The sequence below is a fragment of the Rhineura floridana genome, chromosome 5, assembly GCF_030035675.1.
Source record: "Rhineura floridana isolate rRhiFlo1 chromosome 5, rRhiFlo1.hap2, whole genome shotgun sequence".
NCBI classification, from domain to species: domain Eukaryota; kingdom Metazoa; phylum Chordata; class Lepidosauria; order Squamata; family Rhineuridae; genus Rhineura; species Rhineura floridana.
In genome coordinates, this window is record NC_084484.1 from 13,074,585 (window position 1) to 13,098,171 (window position 23,587).

Genomic DNA, 23,587 nt, shown 5'->3' on the forward strand with positions numbered 1-23,587 from the left:
GGCTGGAGACCAAGATAATCAATCACATTCTTTGCATCAGTCTACAGTCCTAGAGGAGGACATAACCCAGCTGTTCCATTTCTGGATCATTCAGCAAGGAGAAAAGATTGCAAAACTTCACAACATAGCGTCTCTTAATGGGAAATTTTATTTCGATCTTGACTAAAAACACTTGTTTAATGTTGTTTCCTTGCTATAGAGCCATAGCTATACCCAGGCAGGTAGTACAGTCCATACTTTAGAAGAGAAAAACATAAATTCCTCAGAATTCTCAACACTTTTTCAGGTATTACCTGAAGCAATGGAAACATGCCAACCTGAATATTCACATCTATCTCCCAAAGCTAAATAACCAAAGCACAGGGCAACACTCTGCAGTATAGAAAGTCAGCAAGCTAACAAAAATAAAAGCATTATTTCATTCCAGGTACTCATGAGAATTCCAGAAGAGACATTTAATGGAAAATACAACATTAAATAGCTTCAGAATATGTATCTACAAGTGTCAGCTACAGACGTGGAGGGCTCTACAAAGTTGTCCCTGTCTTCACTTGGAACTAATCCAAGCTCTGAAAAGAAAGAAGAGAACAGCCCACAGTGGATTGATTTAAATCAACAAGAAAAAAGACCAGTTTAAATCATTAATTTAAATCATGTTTCTAGCTGATGCTTCTTCATATATTTCCAAAACAATGGGGAAAATCTGAGCTCTAAACCACATTATTTTAAAACTAAGTAGAGCATTATCTACACTGATAGTGGGAGGTGGGAGGAAAACCTTTTTAGAGTCAAGGGTCGCATTCTCTCAGGGCAAATCTTGGAGGCTGCTTACTAGAGATTCATGGGTCCAAAGCCAAAAGTAGTGAGGCCAGACCTGGTAGTTTCTTTCTGCCTGTTTCTTCCTTTCTCTGCTACCCCTTTCCTCTTTCTCTCTGCCACTCTCCAAGTAATTGGGCTTAGTAAATAAAGGTCCCTTTTTTCTAATAGCCATATAAGAAGAGATTATGAGAACAGGGAGGGAGTTAACTCTTCCCTCCCCAGCTCTAACCTTCTAAATTCTTATTCTGTTATGGGGGGGGTGTCTAAGGAGAGGAGGCTGTGGACTGAATCCAAATGTGCCTGTGGGCCACCTGTTTCCACCTCTGATGTACACTGTGTCAAACAACCAGGGGTTGTGTCTTTGTCACACTTTAGATTTTACATGGTTTCTTTTTTCCTACAGAGGGGATGTCATTAAACTATTCCCAGGCATATAGGTTCATTCTTATAGGGACCATTATAGTGGACCAGCACCCATGACAGTTTGTGAGGTCAACAGGGCCTGTGTACATGTCTACCCGGAAGTAAGTCCTACTGAGTTCAATGAGGCTTACTTTCAGGCATGTGGATATAAGATTGTACTCTTGGGTATGGGAATAGGGCTGTGCATGCTGAACAGTTTTAACCTTTCCTATATCTTTTTCTGTTTCTTTTTAATGTTGCCTCTTTCTGCTTCACATTGTCTTGGCCCAGCCTAACTTTCACAAAAACAAAGTAGCAAATGATAATGAAATGCCTTTGACTGATAGGTGAAAACATGTTTTCATAGTTCCTGGGCAGACTAAAGCAGTTTTCTTTCACAGGGTGAAAATGAAATGCCTGTGTTTGGTAAGTACAGTGTAAATATTAATATTTGAGAAATGATCAGATTGGTTTTTCATTGACATAGAAAAGCCTCCTTATAACTCAAAGTGGGAAGTGGCCAGATTCAGTTCAGAGATTCTGTAGGGCTAACATGCTTTTATTCAGATTGTTTAACGTTACCGTATGTCACATTCATACCACACATTTAAAGCACATGGTTTCCCCCAAAGAATCATGGGAACTGTTGTTTGTTAAGGGATACTAGGAATTGTGGCTCTGTGAGGGATAAATTGCAGTTTCCAGGATTCTTTGGGGGAAACCATGTGCTTTAAGTGTATGGTATGAATGTGACCTTAGTTATTATTTAAGAGAAACTAAGTGGGTGATATCCAACATTAGTCATACTTAGATTCATGGATATCAATGGACTTAAGTTGTCAATTGATTTAAATGTGTCTTTTCTGAGTATTACAACAATTGATTTTGCCCAATATTGACATATTTTCATTTTTTTTAAAAAACCCAAACATATCAGATGTTTTTTTTAAAATAAATAAATGAATAAATATAATTGATTTCTGTCCACTCTGGAAGAGCCAGGAACAATTTCCAATCCACCCCATTTGTTCCAGCAGTACCCATTCCTGTCAGTACTCCTATATCTGAAATACCATCCTTCCTTCCCTTCCCTTTCAAGCAGATACAGGGCCTGATCAGATGCTGGTATAATAAGGATTTGATGCTTTTTGCAGATCCTTTTAATTTGGACCATTTACATGACATTTTTGCCAACACGAAGGCATTCAGCTGCTTTTGCGTTTAAATCTGGATTAAATCGATGCAATAATAATCCGAAATTGGCTTAAAAATCCATACCCGCCTCGGTGCCAACCTGCTGTGTGGTCGCATCCTCCGCTGTTCGCCATTTTAGATCCTCCCTTTCTCCACACCCTTACAATGTCTATGGACATCATTTTGTTTCCGGCCACTGACGGACAAACTTCCGGTCTCTTTACGCGCTATTTTACTTTACAAGCCAGGTGGGGGCAGCAAGGGAAGAGAAGGGGCGCTGTGGTACCACTCTCCCCTGCGCCTCTATGAGGAACCGCTTTGCTCCATGCCAGTTTGTGGGGAAGAGACCAGGCGGGTATTTAGGGACAGTGCTCAGGGCGTGGGAGGGCGAGCAGCCCCTCCTCCTCTCCCCCTCCCCTCCCCTTCGAGGTGGTGGCAAGCAGTCCTGCCAGCCAGAGAAGGCTGCCTTCCCTACAGCCAGTGTGAAAGCTGCCCGTGACCGAGGAGGAGGGAAGAGATGCAGCCCAGAGAGCAGGACTTGCCACAGGATGCGCCAGGGCGACCGTGCTTGGTTTTCTAGAGGGGGAGGTGAGGGTGGTTGACCCGACCCCCCCATTGAACACTTTCCAGCTGGGACACAGCCTGGGGAAAGCTCCTGCAGAAGCCCTGTTGCAACTAAGTTCTCATTCACAAAGAGGTTGTGTGTGCACACACACACAAACACAAAAATATACACTCTGCGCACTATAAACATTTGTAGCCATGGGTGGGAGCTGGGGGGATGGGAGAAAGCCTGCACTGCAGGGAAGGTGGGTGGCTGTAGGCGATTCCCGTTCTGTCAAGCACCCTCCCTCCGCGAGGCTGCATCACAGCTGCACGGAGGGCTAATGTGAAAGCCTAATCCTTCCTTCTTGCTGTTGACGCGCCACAGCATGGCCATGCCTCGCTTCCTTTAGGGAAACACTCCCCCTTCCCCACCTCTGCAGTTAACAGTCTAATGTGTGGGTGCAGCAACAAGGAAACACTGATAACAATAAATGCGAACGCATGTGAACGCTACAAAGAAATACAGCCAATTTAATCGAGAGCGGACATATGTGAACTGTCAAAATCAATTGTGATGGAAAAAGCAGCATTTTTAATGCGGATCTTGGCTCGTATGTGAACCAGCCCACAGTGCAGAAGCAGCAGGCCTAATCAGCAACATGTGAACTAGCAGTGTGTTGGATGGGCCGCAAAGCCAAGTGGTCTACTGGAGGGGCAGTTCTCCTGAACTACATCTCCCACGATCCCCTGGGTTTGAGTCACAGTAATTTGCTATCAGCAAATCTTGGCAATAGAGAAGAAAAGGTTTCTCTCCATGTGTCCACTACTTCTATCACTACTGCTGCTTGAAAGGTAAGGGGAAAGGGGGTGTCTTTAAGTCTTGAGGTCTCTCTTCAAATTTCAGTCCAAGACAGAAAGAATTGGGGGGGAAGGGCATACAATTTGCTTCTCCTTTTGATGTGGGTTTTACAAGCTCCCAACATCCATTTTCAAAACTGCTGTTAGATAATTTTCCCAGCATCCCTACAGTCAACCTGTGAGCATTTTGGGAAGCAACTCATTCCCCATTCCCACATAGTGCCTGTCCCGCAAGCCATTCTCTTATACACATAATTAACATGCACACTACTCACTAATTGCATCATCCATTCACATCCTCCTCACTACTCTTCAGGGTAAAAATAGAAGTTACAGGAAGTTCCATGACTCTTTGCCCAAGACCTTTCTATTATCATAGAAAGCTGTTGGTATCTTCAAATTGAGTAGAGGACTGGAGGGGGAACGGGAGAGAAGTAAGTTAATTTCAACAAATATTGTTATACAGGTTGATAGCCAATGTTAGTCAAACTCAGAGTAGAACCATTGGAAGCAATGGAATTTAATTAAATAATTTAATGGGCTTCTTTTGAGTATGACTGGCTGTTACCACAGTCTGTAATTATTATTAGGCTTTGATTGTGACTTCCTGCCAAGAAGCTGTGGGCAGCATAGCTGGTTCTCCCTTTTATTCTTGCAGCCAAGGTAGGATTGGAGGGAATTACTAGTCCAAGGGGACTAGGGCTGGTGCCAAACTTCAAGGGTCTTGTGGCTGATAGGGTCCTGCTGCCACTAATGCTCCCACCCCATCACTGCAAACCCCTATGCTCCTGTCTTCCTCTTTGCAGTGGCAGCAGCATGGCCGTGTCCCCTTCCCCCTCTTACTTTTTGTAAAACATGCTTCACTGCTGCTATAGCGGCTGCAGCAGCACTGTCAGCTACTCTACCACCTCTGGGCTCTAAGAATCAATTACAGAGAGGTCCTTCTTCAGAGTAAACCACACCACTGCCTTGGTTTGCTGTGGTGGCTAAGCAGCATACAGGGAGATGGAGAGAGGAGGCTAGGTAGTAGGACTGTGCAGCAACCTCCCATCTGCCCCATTGCTGCAATCTGGAGAGGAGGCATTAGGCCAACCCACCCTGGGCCAACCCAGGGACACCCACCCCAGCTTGGAGCCACTCCTGAATAGGTTTGGGGGAGGGGCTTATGATTAATTAGAGTTAAAAACCCTAATTAAACATAATGTGGGGAGGGGGTGGGGAAGAAAATGTTGTGTCTCCCCTCCACACCAGCCTGCGAGGGGTCAGTCTGTCCTTCATGATGCTGTTTTGCAAAAGTCTTTCCTGCAGGAAAGTCCTTTGCAAAACACCATTGTGCTAGAGGGAGTGATCCTGGAGGATGCTGTTTTACAAAACAGCAACTTCACCCTGGAGGATCATTCCCTATGCTCATTGGGGAGGAAGGAGAACCATGGTTGCCTCTTCTTCCTGCCTGATGCCCCACCTCCTGACAGCCCCTAGTTGCTCTGGGTCATCAGATCCAACCCAGAGTGATCTGTGGCTCCTCAGCCAAGGCCCCAAAATTTCTGAATGGGCCCAATTTGGCTCAGCTTTTGGCCAAATCGAGTGCCAGCCCTACTGGGCAGCCACCGAGGATGGGAGCTGAATTAGGCTTCCAAAGGGTGCTTGCACATCTCCGCAGGTTTGATGGCGGGTGGGCAGAAATGTGGAGAGCTGAATTTAAGATTGGAAAAATGAGAAGCTTGGAAATTGACAGATTTGTCTATCCCTGCTCCCTAGCATAACTATACCACACTGCTCTCATAACTTGGGGATAATTAATACTGAAAAACTTAGAAGTAATGGAGAAACTGTGCAAAGCTTTTGATACTCTTTGGTCTCAAACAGGTGGGCTTAAGACTAAGAAATGCAAAAGAGCAGAAACAAAAGCACATGGGTGACAATAACTTTATATCAGGGATGGGGAAGCTGTGGCTTTCCAGCTGTTGTTGGACTCCAACCTCTATCATCCCTAGCCATTGGCCATCCTGGCTGAGACTGATGGGAGCTGGAGTTCAACAACATCTGCCAGGTCACAGGTTCCTCACCCCTGACGTGTATATCTGTGAGCTATTCTTGGTGGATGTGCTAATAGGAGCCTTTATAAGTCAAAGCAATGCTAAGCTCATAATGATATCTTTTTACCAAAGGGTCACCTTTTCATGAAAAGAAGCAGCCACTGCTTTATTAACTCTGCTTTTGTTATAATTCAAAAAGAGCAAACATCTCCTCATTAATCTTCCACCACTTCTGCCTTTCTAAAGACTATTTTAAATTAGGGAAAGACTAATCCGAGTAAGGCAGACAGTGTCCAAACGCTAAGCAGCAGACGCTGAATCAGTTATGGCTTTTTGCATTACCTTTGGGCTCAATGTATTGAGAAATATTTCAGGTATGTTTTCTCAGTCTCTATGATTCTGCACACTTGCATCTGCAGGATCTAAAAATGTGTTTTCCATATTGGCCTAAAAAGAGGCATGCAGTTGCTTAGATTAATAATGGTAACGCTCAGTATCTTGATTTCAGTGTTTTTCCTTAGCCACCTCAAGAAAAAAGAACTATTATGCTATTATTCCAACCAGAGTCCTCCATGTAGTATAGAACTAGGTAGGCTGACTTCTTCCCCACACGATTCACCAACATGTTTAAAATTTACTATGCAATTTATTATTTATTTCACTAAGAAATGTCTTTCTAGATCAGAACAAGATCCAACTAATCCAGCAATCTATGCAAGAATCTCAGCAACTAGTAGTTGGCCCCCTAGAAATTGGGGAAATTAGTGGACCATGATCTACCATCTGAAACATAGCTCTTCCTCAATTCTGAATCTCCCACAAATAGAAATATTTGTCATTGTGCCCCATTTTGGGCTAATATCACTGAAATCCTTTTAACTCCCTGTGACATTTCTTATAAGATGTCTTATTATGATTAGAACCATCCAAACTAACCTCTAATTTTGCTTTCTTCCTATATCTACATTCGTGTAACGCTTTTGTCATGCTTGAAAGCCTTATGCAAGTATAGCTCACGTGGGCGCTGACAGATGGTGTGGAAAACACAGTGTGATGAGAAGCTGGCACTGCTGCTGGCCACCTTCTTCGCTCTTTGTCTGGCCTGGTGAAAGAGGGAGGTCTAACTCTTCCTCCTTTCATTTCCTCTACCTGCTGGTAAGGGGGGGGGGACAAAGGCAAGAACACTTTCTCCTCTTGACTACCTCCCTGTTGCTACTGCTGCTGCCTCTGGTGGGAAAGGGGGAACAAAGGAGGTAAAGTATTTCTCCCATTCATCCAGCTGTCACTGCTGCCATCACTGGTGGAGGGGAACAAAGGAGAAATTTTTCTACCCTTTATCCCACTTCTGCTTCTGGGGGGGGGCAAAAGGGAGACATGGTAGGGTTGGTGAGGTCAGGGGTAGGCTGGGTTGGTGAGTGAAACTAAGCGAACAGGGATGCAGCCTCTAGTAGGCAAAATTCAGGAATAACTCTCAAAACCTGAGTTGGGAACATTTTGAACTCCCTCCTGCCTTATGAGACTCCCCAAAAGGCAATATGGCTTCAGGAGAGATCGCTGTTCTCTGCAACCACAATCTCCAGGTCTTAGCTATGGGTTTCTCTCCTCCCAACTAGTTCAATAGACAGAGCTGCATCTCTGCCACTCCTCAAGAACTCAAGAAACAGCTGAAGCTCCTCTGGGTCTTTCCTTCTTCACCACTTCCATTTCCCACATGATGGGCAGATGCCATGATACCTGCTGCCCTAGTGGAGTGTGGGACTGAGGTTGGGATTATGAAAAGGTGTAGGAGATGCATTCTTGGAGATTAGTTCAATATTGATATAGCCCTTGATTTTCATATTATTTTTCAATTAGACCCAAAGCCGACCAGAATCCAGCAAGTCCAATCCATTTACTGCTCCAGTGCACAAGGGAACCTACAATTTTAAAGGACCATTATTTGGTGCTACCCCTTAGGGATAACAGGTATCCTCCTTTAAAAAAAATAGCTGTGACAAATATACAGGAACTTATATAAAAGTGCAAGTATACTTTCTGGTCTCTTTCCTCTTCATTTTTACATCTGTGCTACTTGGCAAGCTTGTGTATTATTGAAAATGCAAAATGATGCTGGTTCTGACTTCCAATTGGATGGTGCCAGTCAGTTATGAAATTTATTTTTAAATATTGGTTAAACCATTTCCCAGGAGCTACCGTTTTAGATGAACTATGATAATTGATTTTGACACATTCTTGGTCTGTGGTTCAGCAAAGGCTCATTGGTTCTCCCTCTGAGATACAAGAAAAATCTAAAGGTTAAGGATAAGGGTCACAGAAGTCAGCAAGATGCAGGGGAAAAATGACTGGAAACAGCTGAACTACATGATACACCCCAAAACACTTGAGAAAACATGACTCTCTTGGCTTTTTGAAATTTAAAATAAATATACCTCTCAATCATTTTAATTAAAAGCCATTAATTATTCTGGAGTACACATTTCACAGACTTGTGCAGAAACAAAATTATAATGTGGCTTTTCTAAACACAGCAACAGGAATTCAAGCTGGACCAAATTCCTGCAACAGTTGCTCTGTTCCACTCTCTTGGTTTCAGCCTGTCCAGAATGTCCTGGCTGGGCTTTATTCCCATCATATACCATGAATTGAGGTTTGACAACTAATGACCTGCAGGCTCAACTGAGTCCCTCTCTGGGCCCACCTTACCCCACCATATGTGACAGCTAATTCACTGTAGACTTGCTTTCTACAACCATCTGGGGAAAGCGTTGTGCTGGAGGAACATGAGCACAACTGAGCTATTTGGTTCCTCTTGGGCCTGATATGGTACAGAACTTCTGGGTGACTTCTGGTAATGATGACAAAGTACAGGCATTGAACATCTACGAGTTACCTTGGCGCCTTTGAAAAATGAGTACCAAAAAGGGGAGGGGGAGGGAAAAGTCAGCAGAGATAGTATCCAGAAAAACAAAAACAAAAGACCACCAATTTTCAGTGGAGATTCGTCTTAAAAGTTCAGTTTTGTATGGGAGGGGCTTCACTAAAATTATGAAAAGAAAAGGGGTATCTGCACTGTGTAAAAATGCATGTGGATTGCATGTACATGTGTCACATGCTACATAGCCTTCATAGGTGCTAATGCATTGAATATATTGTTCTTCCAGTGAATTTCACAGTTCTTCCAATATGGTACCTTTCCTTTTTAGGGCTCTGAGAAGCCAATCAATAGCTGTGCTATAATGCTTTAGTGATTTATATATTTATTATTAAATTTATATCCCGCACTTCCTCCCAAAAGGAACTGAATGCAATAAACAATGAGTGATAAAACAAAAACATACTTTTTAAAAAGAAAAAAATCTTCAAAACAATTCCAGTACAGATGCAAATTCGAATTAAGGCTATTTAAAAGTCTTGTTGAAAGCGGAAGGTGTTCTGTAGGCCCCCAAAAGACAGCAGAGACAATTAGTTTTGGAGACCTATAATAATCAGGCCTACAGCCTCATATTACACTGAGGATGAAGATCCACCCTGGGCAGCAATTTCAGCATGTTTGGAGGTGCTGGAATGGGACAAGTTTCTGATCGCGGCTCCAACCAGGCCTCCTCCAAGGCCTCCTTCCAAAGTCCCAGCTAAGCAGGCTAAATCAAGTGGGAAAGAGGTTCGAAGAGATGCTAACCAGGATGCTATTGCTCTCAGCTTGTTTGGATGTTCTGGAAGCAGGACCCACCAAAGAGACTTCAATTCTGCCACTTGGCGAAGAGACAATACTGCTGCTTCCAGATCATCGGCTTTTGCTGGAAGCATCAGGATAGAATATTCTGGATGAGTCTGTTTTGTCAAATCAGCAGTGGAACTAGCCAGGTTTGTTATTGGGCAGATAAGGCAAGGTTGGCCTTTCTCCTCTCCATTTGGGTTTGATGTCAGGTCACCTGTGGGGGCAGCAACAGGAGCTGAGGGTGCACCCCATAGCCAGGAGCCTCCACTGCTCTCAGCATGTAATCAGGTTTGGCAACTTCCTGCATTAGAGCTGTCTGGGAAGGAGGTTGGTCTTCCTCCTGTGGTTCCTGACCAGTCCTTGGCAGGAGTTCCCTCCATTGCCGATGACTCATTGAGCACAGTTAGGTCTGATGCCATTCCTTTTGGAAACACTTCTGCTCCATTAGGTTTTAATTTGCTCCTCATCACCAAAGAGAGGATTGGGAGGGGGGATATATTGATTTATTTTTCCTTTATTGGGAGTCAGATAAAAAGGACAATGAGAAGGGTGAGGATAAAGACCAGGAGTGGCCTAAGCACAGGAAAGTCGACAGGACCTGGGCTAATTGGCTTCCTGCCTATTTTAATTATGTGGGGGTTATTTTGCAGAAGCTGCCCCAGTGAGGTCCTGTACTGCTTAAGTATTTGGGCATTATCTATTGGGGATACATTGAGTTTAATGGTCCCGCCTGGTTGTCATATGATGATGCTTTCCATATGAGGGCAGTCTTTGATACATCCTTGCTGTATCAAACCCAATTTGTGACTTCAGTTCATGACCACAATAAGACCTGTAGCAGGAGAAAGATCTGACAGTGGCCACTTGTCGGCCAGGCAGTCTTCCTCTGCTGTTTTCCATATAGCTGCGAGGCAGGGGGTTCAACACTGCCTGCTCCTGTGGTTTCTGTCCCAGGAACCTGTGCTTTCAACACAAATGTTCTATCTGTGTTGGCACCTACTCCTGTACCAACTATCCCAAGGCAGACACTTCAGGGGTGGGACAAATGATACCTCGGGATAGAAAGCAAGCTCCTCCTGGGGAACATCAGGGAAAGGGGTCCCAGCACAGTTAAGCTTAATGCCCTCAGCTGCTTGCTTAAGCACTATCCCTCAGCTAAGGACGCAGAGTTTCTGTTGGAAGTTTTTTCCATTGGTTTTCTTATCCCCTATTCAGGCTCCAGGCAGGCATTTATGTCCTGCAGTCCAAAGTCAGTTTCTGATCTTGAGACAGTTGTTGAGGAGAAAATTGGTAAGGAAGTTAAGGCAGGCAGGGTTCTTGGCCCCTTCACCATGCCTCCCAGTCCCTTCCTGTGGGTTTCTCTGCTAGAAGGGAGTGGGTGATCATGCAGGCAGCCATTATAGCTACCAAGGCGGAAGTGGAATGCAGGGCGAACCTTGCTCCTACTGATTCATTCTCTCTCTCTTTCTGAGTCAGCTGCAAGAAAGGGAAGCTGCCCGTGGAAAGGGAGGAAGAAGAGGAGAAGAAGGGTTGAAGACATTGTGCCTTAGGTGAAGAGCAGAGATGTTTGCCCAGGGGAGGCAGATCTTTGTGGAGTTCTCTGTGTAATGGAAGCCACTGTTCAGAGGTCGCCTCCTGCTAGTGACCAACATCGTCAGCTGTGGGGGGTCCTGGCCGCTAGGTACACTTTCCTCCAAGCCTGGGAGATGAGGCAGGAACCCAAAATAGAAGAGGGATCTGGCCCGGACAGCTTGGATACTCGTCATCGGGTGCAGCATGGCTCCCCTGATGCACTACTGGTACCAGTGGCTGGACAACATTTTCTATGCTGCTGGCATCAGCGGGATCAGAAGCATGCTGAAGAAGGTTTTCATCGACCAGATTGTGGCCTCCCCAGCACTGCGAACTTGGAACTTCTTGGGGATAGGATCACTGGAGGGGCAAACTCTGGATCAGAGCTGGAGGATAACTTCTGGGAGTTCTACAAGAAGGATTGGTGCATCTGGCCACCAGTGCAGCTGATCAACTTCCTTTTCCTGCCCCCCAAGTACTGCGTGGTCTACATGAACATCACACTCAGCTAGGACATTTACCTGTCGTACCTGAAACATTGGCCTAAAGAACTGTCCCAGTCTGGAGGGGGATTCCAGACCTGGTGCCATTGAGATCCAAACGGCTGAGTGAAAGTGGTCACCTGCTCCCGATGGATCAATGACGACGATGAAGGACTTCTGTCATTCTGGAGCAGGCCTCGGGCTTCTCTGTCTAAATGGAGCCTTGTGCCCCAGGAAGAGATGGTTGAGATTGGACAAGCAGGAACTGTTGCCTGGGTGAACAGACAACCCCCTACCCTGGCTGAATATCAGGACCTTGGCTCCCTCTTCCGTCATCCAACCACAGCTTCCCACACAAAGAACTGTCTCTGAAAGGAGCAAAGCTGGAGGACTTGAAGCAATTCCCTTTGGGGCCAGATTTGGTGTGGGTTGAACTGGGTGTTGACATCCTTACTGAAAGCTGATCCCTTCTAAGTTATTTGCTTAAGGAAAAGACAGCAACAAGTGTAATATTGCCACCCTGGGCTCCTACTGGGAGGAAGGGCAGGATATAAATCAAATCAATTGGTCAATCAATCGACATAGTTCCCAAAAAGGGAGCTGGTGAATTTAGCCTCATTCACCACCTCTCTCATCCCTGAGGGGAGTTAGTTAATGACTTTGTTCCTGACAGTCTGTGTACAGTTTGCTATACCTCTTGCAACACTGCAGTACACATGGTGTGCTCCTGTGGAAGAGGTGCCCTAATGGGTACATGCAACATAAAATCTGCATTTTACCTCCTGCCTGTCCATCCTCTTGATTTTGGTTTATTGGGTTTTGCCTTTTTAAGCCAATTCTACATGAACTAGGCCCTGCCAATGGGCTACTCCATTTCCTGCTCTGTTTTTGAGTGTTTCAGTTCCTTTCTGGAATGGGCTGTTAGAAGGCGTTCTGACATGGACAAGGTGATACACTATTTGGATGATTTTTTGTTTGCAGGGTGTCCAGAATCTGGGGAATGCCAGTTTTTGAGACAATTTTCCAGCCTCACGGCTGGGTCCCCCTTGCTAAAGAAAAGACGGAGGCCCCTATCCAGTGCTTACCTTCCTAGGTATTGAGATTGACTCTTTAGCTCAGTGTTGCTGGCTTCTCTGGGCCAAACTTGAGATGCTACAGGCTAAGACTAATGCTGTCTCTTGGGCTAGGAAGGTTTCCCCTCTTCACTCTTCAGGAACTGGCTGGCCATTCGAATTTTTCTTGCAGGGTAATGACACCTGATTGTGCCTTTTTGAGGCGTGTATGTGATGCTATGGTGGGGCTTTCCCAGCCCCCCTATAGGGACAGGGTCAATGTCTCCCTTCGGACTGATTTGGCAGTGGGATTCTCCTTCCTCACGGATTTTAACAGGGTCTCCTTTTGGTGAGAGGTTCGTCTTGAGGCTGAACAACAGGTTCATCCAAATGCTTTTGGATCATATGGCTTTGGGGTTATTTTTGGCAATTCCTGGTGTAAGGGACGCTGGCCACAGGCTTGGATTCAGGATGTGTAAACAAAGTACTTAACCTTCCTCGAATTCTTCCCCATTGTGGTAGCAGTTCTTTGGGCAGACAGGCTCTGTAATTCAACTGTCCACTTTTGGTGTGACAACCTTGCAGCTGTCCACATTTATCAACTCCCTTACATTGAGGAACCCCAATGTCATGAACCTCATCTGATCATTTTCTTCAGTGTCTCCACTGTAACATTCTTTTCCTTTCAAGGTACATCCCTGGCATTGACAATAGTGTCACTGATGTTCTATCATGGAAGCAGATGGGGAGGTTTTGCCAGCTGGCACCATCGCGCAGGGCTCAGCCACATGTGGTACCACCCATGCTTTAGAAAGTTGGAAAATGGAATCATAGAGGGCCATAGGTTTGTCCTTTACCCCCAGAATGCTTGCCAGTTATCAGAAAGCAGGTAGGGAGCTCTAGGAGTTCTGGAACAGCAGGGACTACCCTCAATTGTGGCCAACCCCAGTGGATCATCTGTTTGAATTCCTCATAGAGGCAGGGCTTTCCTTTTTAGCTAAGTCCTGAGGGTTCTAGGATTCACCTTATGAGGTGATTCTATTTCATGCAGCTGCCCTCACACTGCTTTTTTGGGCTTCACATTGGGGAGACGGTAGTGTCATCCAAATGGGATGTGTCCCAGCGCACCCTGCTGGTTTCAGATCTTAGTTTTGTTGCAGAGTGCACCAACAGTAGGCTTTGGTGGTTGAAGACTGACCAGCAGCTCAGGGACCACACAGTGATCCTCTCTCTACCTTCTCAGGTTGCTATTTGCCCTGTTAGAGCTTTGGAACATTTTATAGCTGCTAGGGGAGTTCGGCCTGGCTACCTGTTTGTGTACGAGGGGGAATCCCCCCTCACAATGTATTAGCTTTGGGCTGTTGCCAAGGCTGCCTTGAGGGGTCTAGGAATAACCCCCCTTGGATTTAGTACCCATTCATTCAGGATAGGGGCTGCCTCCACCACTGCCTGACTGGGGTTTTCTCAGGAACAGCTCTGTGATGTAGGTAGGTGGCGGTCTGGCATTTACAAGTGTTACATTCAGCCTTTGGTAAGCCTCGTGGCCCTGATGCATGATCTGATGTGTGATGTGATGTGTGTTTTCCTTTCTGTTGGCAGGTTGCTGGACAGGAATGGAGCATGTGGGCATCCTACTCTGCAGCCAGAAGCATTCTACTTCTGGGTGGGCTGTGGAGCAGTGAAGTCTCCATTGGATCGCAGCTTGGGCTCAGTCAATTATGGCTTGGCCGCCCTGGGATGTGTTGGGATGGGCTCCTTCTTATGTTATTCCAGCAAGGTTTGGTGTGGGTAGTCTTGCATGTGTTGGTCATTCACTTGGGGGGGGGATTGTTGAAGGACAAGGCCCTTCGTTTACAGGCATGCCATGAGTTTCAAATTATTAAGCAGTGTTGGCCCCATGTTCAACTGGTTTAGTCCAACATCATGCCTCGTAGGGTGTGGCACTGTTTAGGGTACCAGAGGGGCATAAACAGGGATTGCAAAAACATTAATCAGGAGCTCAGGTTGGCTCTCTTGCGTTCTGGGGTTTGGTTTTACATCACCCAGAGATACAGCACGCTAGGGTTGAACTCTATAGGCCGGATGGCACTCACCTGACAGATAAAGGTAATGACATTTTCCTCTTGGACCTGCAGAGGTGCCTGTGAGATGTTGTTCTCAGCAGTTGGGTAAAGGGGGACTAAATTGAGATTTGCCCCCCTTTTGTGGCAGGAAGATGTGGGAAGGAAAGCAAGTAAGAATAGTTAAGTGAGCACCTTAGGCATCTTTGGAGGTGATTGGTGGCTCTGAAGGCCAGCAATTCAGGGCTATGGGGGAGGGGGAAGTTGTGGACCGCCTTTGGGGCCAACTTACCTCATCTGCCCGAAGTTCTGGGGCCCTGGGGGGTGGTGATGTAGGAAGGCCTCCCTACTCACCTTCTGGGTGTGGCTTGGTAAGGGATGGTTTGCCCTTGCCCCGGCAGGGGTTGGTCACTTTATAGCTATAATTTCGCATTTTAGTACATAACCAGCTCCCGCACTTATATATATTCTTTCCCTCTGCAGGTTTAGTTTAGTTTAAAAAGTTTTAATGAAGTGGCACTTAGTTCAACCCAGCTATTGGTGTCTGTGTCTTATTTCAACCCTCAGTCACAATACTTGTACTCTAAACACCTCAGAAACTATCTCTCCCCATTGTGCCACCAAGATCAGCTAAGGACACATTTTTGACTATACAAACGATGTGCCTGCCAAGTCTGAACAGGAAGGCCTTTCTGTAGAGGGATGTTCTTGGTGTCTGCCCCAGAGCCGAGAAGAGGGACCACAGCTCAGTGGCAGAGCATCTGTTTTGAATGCAGAGGGTCCAGGATTTAATCACCAGAACTTCCAATCAAAAGGAACTCAGGTTGCAGGCCTGGAAAACATATCTGCCCGACACCCTGGAAAACTGCTGCCAATCAGAGTAGACTGCACTGAACAAGATGGGCCAGTGGCCCAATTCAGTATATGGCGGCTTCCTATGTTCATAATTGTGGAGCTTCCTTTTTGGAAGCGTGTATGAAAACTAAGACCTGAACACATTCCAGAAGCTTTTCCTCTTTAGGGCTGGCAGACAAAGGCCAGGATTACGCAGGTTGAAAGTAGCTAATCTAAATATTTGGTTTTTAAATGTGTTATTTGTGATTTGTCTTTAACTGTTATATTAACCCCATCCCTTGGGGAATGTACAGAATAGAAACTGAACCAAATTCTCTGCAGAACTAGCTATTCTTACCTGACCAGGACCTAGATCCCTTTGTTAAAGTGCTTATAATCATTCAGACATTTCCTCAATACTGCATTATAATCAAGAGCATTTTGACATTGATTTCAATGGAATGCAGATTGTGCTCAATAAAATAGGATGTCAGGTGGGGGATAGAATGGAATATTATTCCAGAGAATTTACTCATTTCAAGGTTTACCATTTTACATTCACAAAGCATAACTTGACAACTCTAAAGAGCGTATCAGGACTATGACAGCCATTATTACAGATTAACTTGCATTTACTATGTAATTACTAGAGGAGGGAGAAATTGCAGAAGTCCAGTGATACAGAACAGCAAACAAAGAGATGTGTGATGAAACCCTATACTACAAAGTCAAAACAGTTCACCAATTCTTTTGTTGTGGCAACTGGTACAGCCCAAAGCAGTACCATCTGGTCATTCTAACCTTCATTATTCAACTCTGGGAGTCTAAAAATATCCCTAACATTAGCTCTTTCCAGGAAACAATTACTTACTGTATTTTCGCAACATATTTTTTAAGCAACTATGAATTATTGTATGCCATCATGAGACTCAAGTACTCAGCATAAACACAGTGGAAATAACCGAAACAGACTTACTACAGTTTTGCAAGAAAGCAGGCAAGTGAGCAAACATTGGATTTATGATCAACCAAGTACATTCTTTAAGGTAATTAATGACAGATCAGTTACCTTAAAGACAATTCTAGTCTTTCAGTAGCAAGCCCAATGCTTTTGGCAATGAGGGTAGAAAAAAAGGACCGAGAGAGAGATTGCAAATGTCTTTCAACAGAGAACAACAAAATTATCTTTTTTTTCTGCTAGAAGAAGAAGAATTTCCTGTAGAATTTCCATGCTACTGTTAGCCCTCTCCTGCAAATGACAGCTCTGGTGCAGGAACTCCCCATCACAACCCTAGAAGGCCACAGTGACCAGTGCTACATATTGCAGCCATGGTGGGGAAGGTCATGCAGAAGCAATTACCAATGGCCCTTGCATAATACTACTAGGACTACAAGAGCGTGGAAGGCAGCTGGAAATAGGCTGTGTCATTTCTGTACTGGTTGGGGTGACATGCAATGCTTCAGAGGGTAGCAGCCACCAGATTATGAGAGTCTCTTTCCCCACTTCTCCCATTCATAAGTTTTGCCAGCTTGCAATCCAAAGCAGATCTTCCAAGTCTGAAGGTGAGGCAACCACTAATGATGACAGGTGCTTCCTCCTTTGGCTTCAAAGATTTCAGCAGGCATTGCCCCCTCACTTTCAGGCACATTAAGGCTAGAAACTTCCACTTTTATCAGATGTAATCTGAGAATCTCAAGAAGATGGGTTCTGTCACCAGGACCACACACACCACATACCATGTCTCTGGTAATGGAATCAGGTAGACAGCCTTTAACAAAAGGGTCATACATAATCCAAATGTGCTAATGTCATATATTCCTCTTCTTCTGAGGCAGATATTTTCAATAAACTTTACTGAGGATATAGCAGCATTCAAAAGGCTCCAGCTACAAGATTTATATCTGATCTCATTTTAAAATGACATTTGAAGAGAAAAGTAAAGGCATCAACATGATAATTAAACAAGGGAAACCTAGTGAAATGTCTTTTAAAGGAGAGGGCTTTTTATTAAAAAAAATATAGCCTGAAAGATCACAGCAATGAGGCCTTAAACTAAGAAAATGAAATTGCTACATTTTTTTCGTCTTTTCTACAAAACTATAAGGGGGAGATGCATCAGATGCATGTCTTTTCGTTTGCCAGGACAGCAAAGAGTCAGAAATAAGGGTGTGATTCAAAGTGTCAAAATTAATCCTATAATGCATTAGAATGTGAATTCCCATGCTTAGATTGTACGCACATCTGCCTTTGCATACTATCTTCCAGGGCATGGACAAGCCACTGACAAGACTGTACTTAACATAATCTCTCTGTTTCCCAAATGCCCTTAATACTGTCCACAGAGAAGTTATTTCAAAACCCAACTTGTCTACTTCAAATAAATTAATATTAGCAAATGAAATTGAAGATCCCCTTTGTCATCACTTCTGCAAAATATGCTTAAGAGTGACATTTAGAAAAAGGATAATAAAATACAAAACCTCATCACCCAGCAGTTCTGTTTTCACTCTGGTTGAGCATTTTATCTATGGTGCCAGGCTGGCAGCTCTTACAAACATGCTGAGAACCTCACTGATCAAAAAAGAAGAGGAAGTAATTGCCCAAGACTAACTGGTGTGATTGTCAGGGGACTTTTCTTTCCCCTGTCCTGACAGCATGATATACTTGCATAAAATGTAAGTGAAAAGAAGGGGCAAACTGGATACATTATTAGGGGCACTGGTTTTGCCCATTTAACAACTTTAAATGTTGGCAGAGGTCCTGTTATTTACATAAAACAGCATGCCATTTCCTGTCTTACCTTGCTGCGCAGTATACCTCTGGATACCAGATGTTAGGAATGAAGAAAAGGTTGTCATTCTCTTGCTCAAGAGTGTATAGAAGCATTTGACTGGCTTTGCTGGAATACAAATGCTGGACTAGGTGGACCTTGGCCTGACTGAGCAAAGGCAATTCTTATGACCTAGGAGATATCTAGATCAAACTGAGATCCTTCCGTTTTAATTTATTTTTAATGTTGTTGTAGGTCTTTAATTCTGTTTTATTGTCATCATTTCTCCCCTTTCCCCCTTCTTCTTGTTTGTTGAAGAACAGAACAAACAGGATCCTAAATAAATAAAAATGATCATGCTTAGGCCAGGTTCACACGGGAGCTAAAATCCATATTGAATTTGAAGCTTTTCCCTTTGCGATGGAGTTCCACGGTTCATACACATCCATCCTCCCTACCTTCCAATTTTCTGTTTTGCTGGATTGCATTCACGCACGTTCGCGTTTATTAGTATTGCTGTTTTTTGTGGTCCCGCCCCCAAATTTAAATATTAACTCCCTCCGGAACATCCCCATCGCTAATTGAGAAGGGGAGGGGTTTTCTGTCAATTCCACGCTAAGCGAGAGACAGTAGGGGGTGCAACTGACACCAAATTACTTTTTTCTGTTGTCAGTTTCATTTCCTCTAGAGTCTAGACCAGCCTTTCCCAACCAGTGTGCCTCCAGATGTTGTTGGACCACAACTCCCATCAGCCTCAGCCAGCATTGCCAATGGTCAGGAAAGATGGGAGTTGTGGTCCAACAAAATCTGGAGGCACACTGGTTGGGAATGGGTGGTCTAGACAAAGCCCTTTTTTGTGAACAAGGCATGAGATGTTTATAGTGTGCAGTGTGTATATTTTTGTGTTTCTATGTGTGTGCGCACACAACCTCTTTGTGAATGACATGGTTGCGTCCTGGCCAGAAAGTGTTAGATGGGGGGTCAGGTTGACCCCCCCTCTCCTTCTCCTCCAGAAAACCAAGCAGGGCCACCCTGGAACATCCCACGGCAAGTCTTGCTCTCTGGGCTGCATCTCTTCCCTCCTCCTTGGTCATGGGCAACTTTCACGCTGGCTGTAGGGAAGGCAGCCTTCACTGGCTGGCAGGACTGCTCCCCTTCACTGCCACTGCTGCCACAGCCTCGAACGTAAGGAAAGGGAACAGGAGGGGAGGAGGGGCTGCTTGCCTGCCTGCGCCCCGAGCACCGGCCCTAAATACCCACCTGGTCTCTTCCCCACAAACTGGCATGGAGCAAAGCAGCTTCTCCTCCTCCCCCATGGCAGAGAGAGGTGCAGGGGAGAGTGGCAGCACAGAGTCCCTTCTCTTCCCTCGCTGCCCCACCTGACTCATAAAGTAAAATAGAGAGTAAACAGAGCACATCACTGGTTTAAAGGACTGAGGGAGGGAACTTATTTGGGGGTAAGTGGGGGAAAGGAAGGCTAGAGTGACCGGAAGTTTGTTCATCAGCAGCAGGAAACAAAATGATATCCACAGACAGTGTAGGGGGTGGATAAAGGGAGGATTTAAAATGGCGAACAACCCATGCAGCGGACAAAGCAACCATACACCAGATTGGCACTGAAGCAGGTGCAGATATTCAAACCAATTTTGGATTTTTACCGCATTGATTTAATCCAGATTTAAAGGCAATAGCAGCTGGATGCACTCACGTTGGCAAAAACATCATGCAAACGGTCCAAATTAAAAGCACCAGATCCACTTTACACCAGAATGTGATCAAGCCCTTATACAGCAACATTGATCAGTACTTAGAAGCAGATTTCCATTCAGTTTGTAAAGTGTGTTACAACCATATGATTAATTATAACTGAAGCCATTTAAAAATGTAATCTGCTGCAATTTTGGGAAAGCAAGATCAGAAGTTCAAATCTATCTAATTTCTAATTCCGAAATACATATCAGGGCAATACTTTCATTAGTCCAACCAAAGTATCACAAAATAGTGTGCAAGCTTCCAAATACCCCAGAAATCTTTCTCATACTAATGGTAAAAAGTGAGGAGGGTGGGAGGGAAAAAACCTGTTGCTCAAACCATCCTTGTCTGCATCTGGGAAGAGTCTTGAGATGGAGAGTGGGAGGAGATTGCAGATGCTCAAATGAGGCCTTTTCAGGTGCTTTGCAGGTTTCAGGTCTCATGGGAAGAACAAAGCACGTTATGGCTGATCCACCATCTCTGCAAATATAACACTTATGTCCTGCTTGTGGGCTTCCCACAGGTTGGCTACTGGTAAGAACAGGTTGCTGGACTAGATGGGCCTCTGACTTGATGCAGTCGGGTTCTTCTTATGTTCTTATGCACTGTTGAATAAAGCTGCAATTCTATACCCGCTTGCCCAGGAATAAGCCTCATCGAACTTGGTGGAGCTGACTTCCGAGTAGGCATGTTACATGTTGCTAATAAGAAAAATAACAAGAAGCAGGTCAGTTGGTTGCTGGTTGAGTCACATGAATCAGAATTAAAGTTCTGGTATGAAAGACAGGCTGTGCTTAAAGAATAATGGGAACACAACAATCGGTTAGCGACTAGACCTTTTGAGATGTTGGTCTGGCATTGTAGCTTAATAGATGGGTTAACTCATACCTTGCAGTGTTAATCCTAGAGGATCTTCATTCTTCCATCTATACTACTATTACTCAGATGAAACACTCAGCAACCCATTGTCTCTTGTTGCTCTTTATGACCAGATATTTGTCCTTTCATGGAGACATCTCTCTATTTCCAGCTCATGTTTCCTGTGAATGTTTTGGCTTCATCCATCAGTCTCATTTTGCACACAAAGCAAAACTTTGCATTTGCTCACATTGATTCATCTTATGTCATCGGTGTCCCTTCCTCCATTGTCTTCTCTCCTTCTTAAAATGTAAACTATAAATTCCCTAAAGGAGATATGCTATTCTGTAAAGTGGCATGTGTGAACTGATGGTATTAGTCTTTTAGTAAAAGACTAAAACTATCCACTATGTTCTGCACTAGCTGCAGCCTCTGGACCAACCTCAAGAGTAGCCACACACAGAGTGGGGTACTTTGATAAGGTTTGCATTTTCTGTGAGATGACAACTGCCTAGGTCTGGTAAAGGGTGACAGGCTATTATCTTCAAACCACGTCTTAAGTAGAGAACAAACCATTCTAACCTGTATCCATGTCAGAATGGACAAAATTTCCAGTTCTAATTATCCTGGCCAACACATGTCAAGCAGTGTATGAGCCATTATAAGTAGACAGATGTGATTTGGATTGACTGTTGTTTGCCGATAGCAAACCCTGTGTCAGAAATGGTGAAGCAACTGTAAGCGGTTATGAAATAAAAAAGTTGTCAGACTGGAATAATCCTAAAACATAGCTGGGATATATGAGTGTCTAACATCAGTTATCTTTGTAAACACTATGAACCTTAAAAGAAGTCAAAACTAATATTGAATTATGGTTATTGCTTTAGCCTGCACTGGCCCTATTGGTCTATGGAGTTGCTAGATACAGCATGGTCTATGTAGCCCACATGGCAGACTTTCTTCAGTGTGCCCTAGGAAAAGGTATATATGGCCCCATCTACACTATGCATTTAAAGCAGTTTTTAAAGATTTTAAAAAATCATGGGTTCCCCCACAAGGAATCCTGGGAACTGTAGTTTTGTTAAGGATGCTGAGAGTTGTTAGGAGACCCCTAATTCCCTCAGAGAGCTACAGTTCTCAGACTGGTTTAACAGTCTGGAAACTCTGGGAACTATAGCTCTGTGACTGGTCCTTTGTAATGAGAAACAGTCCCAAATGTTATGCAGTTAGCTACTTGTATGCATGAGCCATAGTAAGGGTCAAAGCGGATATTCCAGAAGAGGAGGAGGGATCAGGTTACCAGAAGTTGCTGAGAGTTGTTTAACCCTTTCCTTGCCATTTCCTTTCGCCAAATCACCCCCAGCATCTTTCCCCCCAAATGAGTTCCTTACGCAGACAAACATACTGTACATTTGGAAACGACTGGGCAGACATTGTGAATTAGGGAAAAGATTCACCATTCATTTCCTCATAGTCACTTTCCCAGTCCCAACTGCCTCTCCGGAAGTGACTTGTCCCATTTAAAAAATGTTATTGGGGTAATTTTACATGCCCTAAGGAAATCCCTTCTTCTCATTATCAACCTAAACGGAACACTGGAAGTCACTTTACACAGTCAGATCATCTGTCCATGTAGCTCAGTATCATGTAATGACTGGGAGAAATTCACTGTGGTGTCTGATAGGATTCTTTCCCAGCTCTGCCTGGAGATGCCAGGAACCGACAGAGGGGTGGAGTGGCTCAGAGTGCTACAGAGGAAGGAAAGTGGAGGGAGAGCTTTGAACAAAGAAGGAGGGGGAGGGGGGAGGGGGAGAAGAGGAGCAAGGCAATTCCCAAGCCCAACAAAGACAGGAAGAATGAGGAGAAAGTCAGAGGGGGAAAGAGGGTCTGGGCATTAAAACTCAGAACCAGAGGGGTGGGGAGAGACAGGGTTGACAGCCATACCTGGAGAGCCTATGATGGGAAGGGTCCCTGATTTCCTGAGGAACCAGGGACCCACCGGTGCACCCTAAAGTAACGGTTCATTTCGGGACTCTTGAATGCTCCCAAGAAAGCATGTGCTCTGCTATAGCCCTCCCCCTTCCATCTCTCCTGAACTGGATCCTTTTAGTCAGAGAAACTGTCATGAGAATAAACCCACATTAAGCTATTTTCTCATCAAATACTAAAAGGAGATCATCACATGTAAGGCAAATCAGAACACACATGTTTATTCTCTGAAATGTGCCCAAACTGACTACAGTATACATTACTTGACTGCCATCTCTTTATCTCTGTATCACCATGAGAACAATGAAACACATTTTTTCCTTGCACCATTTCACTTACTGAGACGTATATAAATCCCTCTAATAGCAGTGAAGGTCATTGTCAAGTATCAGAGACTCACACATTTTTTAGATTTGCCAGAGGGATATTAAACTTCCAAGGAATATTAAACATCCAAACAATTATCCTTATTAAATGCAATCTGTATCTTTAGCACAAAAGAAATTACAAGCCCCAGAATCAGCTCTCTGGCATAAATCTGTAGCAGCACTCAGTTCTTTCAACAGAATCTCAATAAAGGAAAGTTTTAATGTTATCAACTGCACTAATGGAAAGATAGCTTCCATTATGCCTTTCTTACAGCTGGA

General features: G+C 44.4%; 1 pseudogene; it reads left to right on the top strand.

Annotated features, from left to right (window-relative positions):
* The first annotated feature begins 11,133 nt into the window (after window positions 1–11,133).
* Window positions 11,134–11,754, top strand: LOC133385755 (mpv17-like protein 2; annotated as a pseudogene).
* Window positions 11,755–23,587: the final 11,833 nt, after the last annotated feature.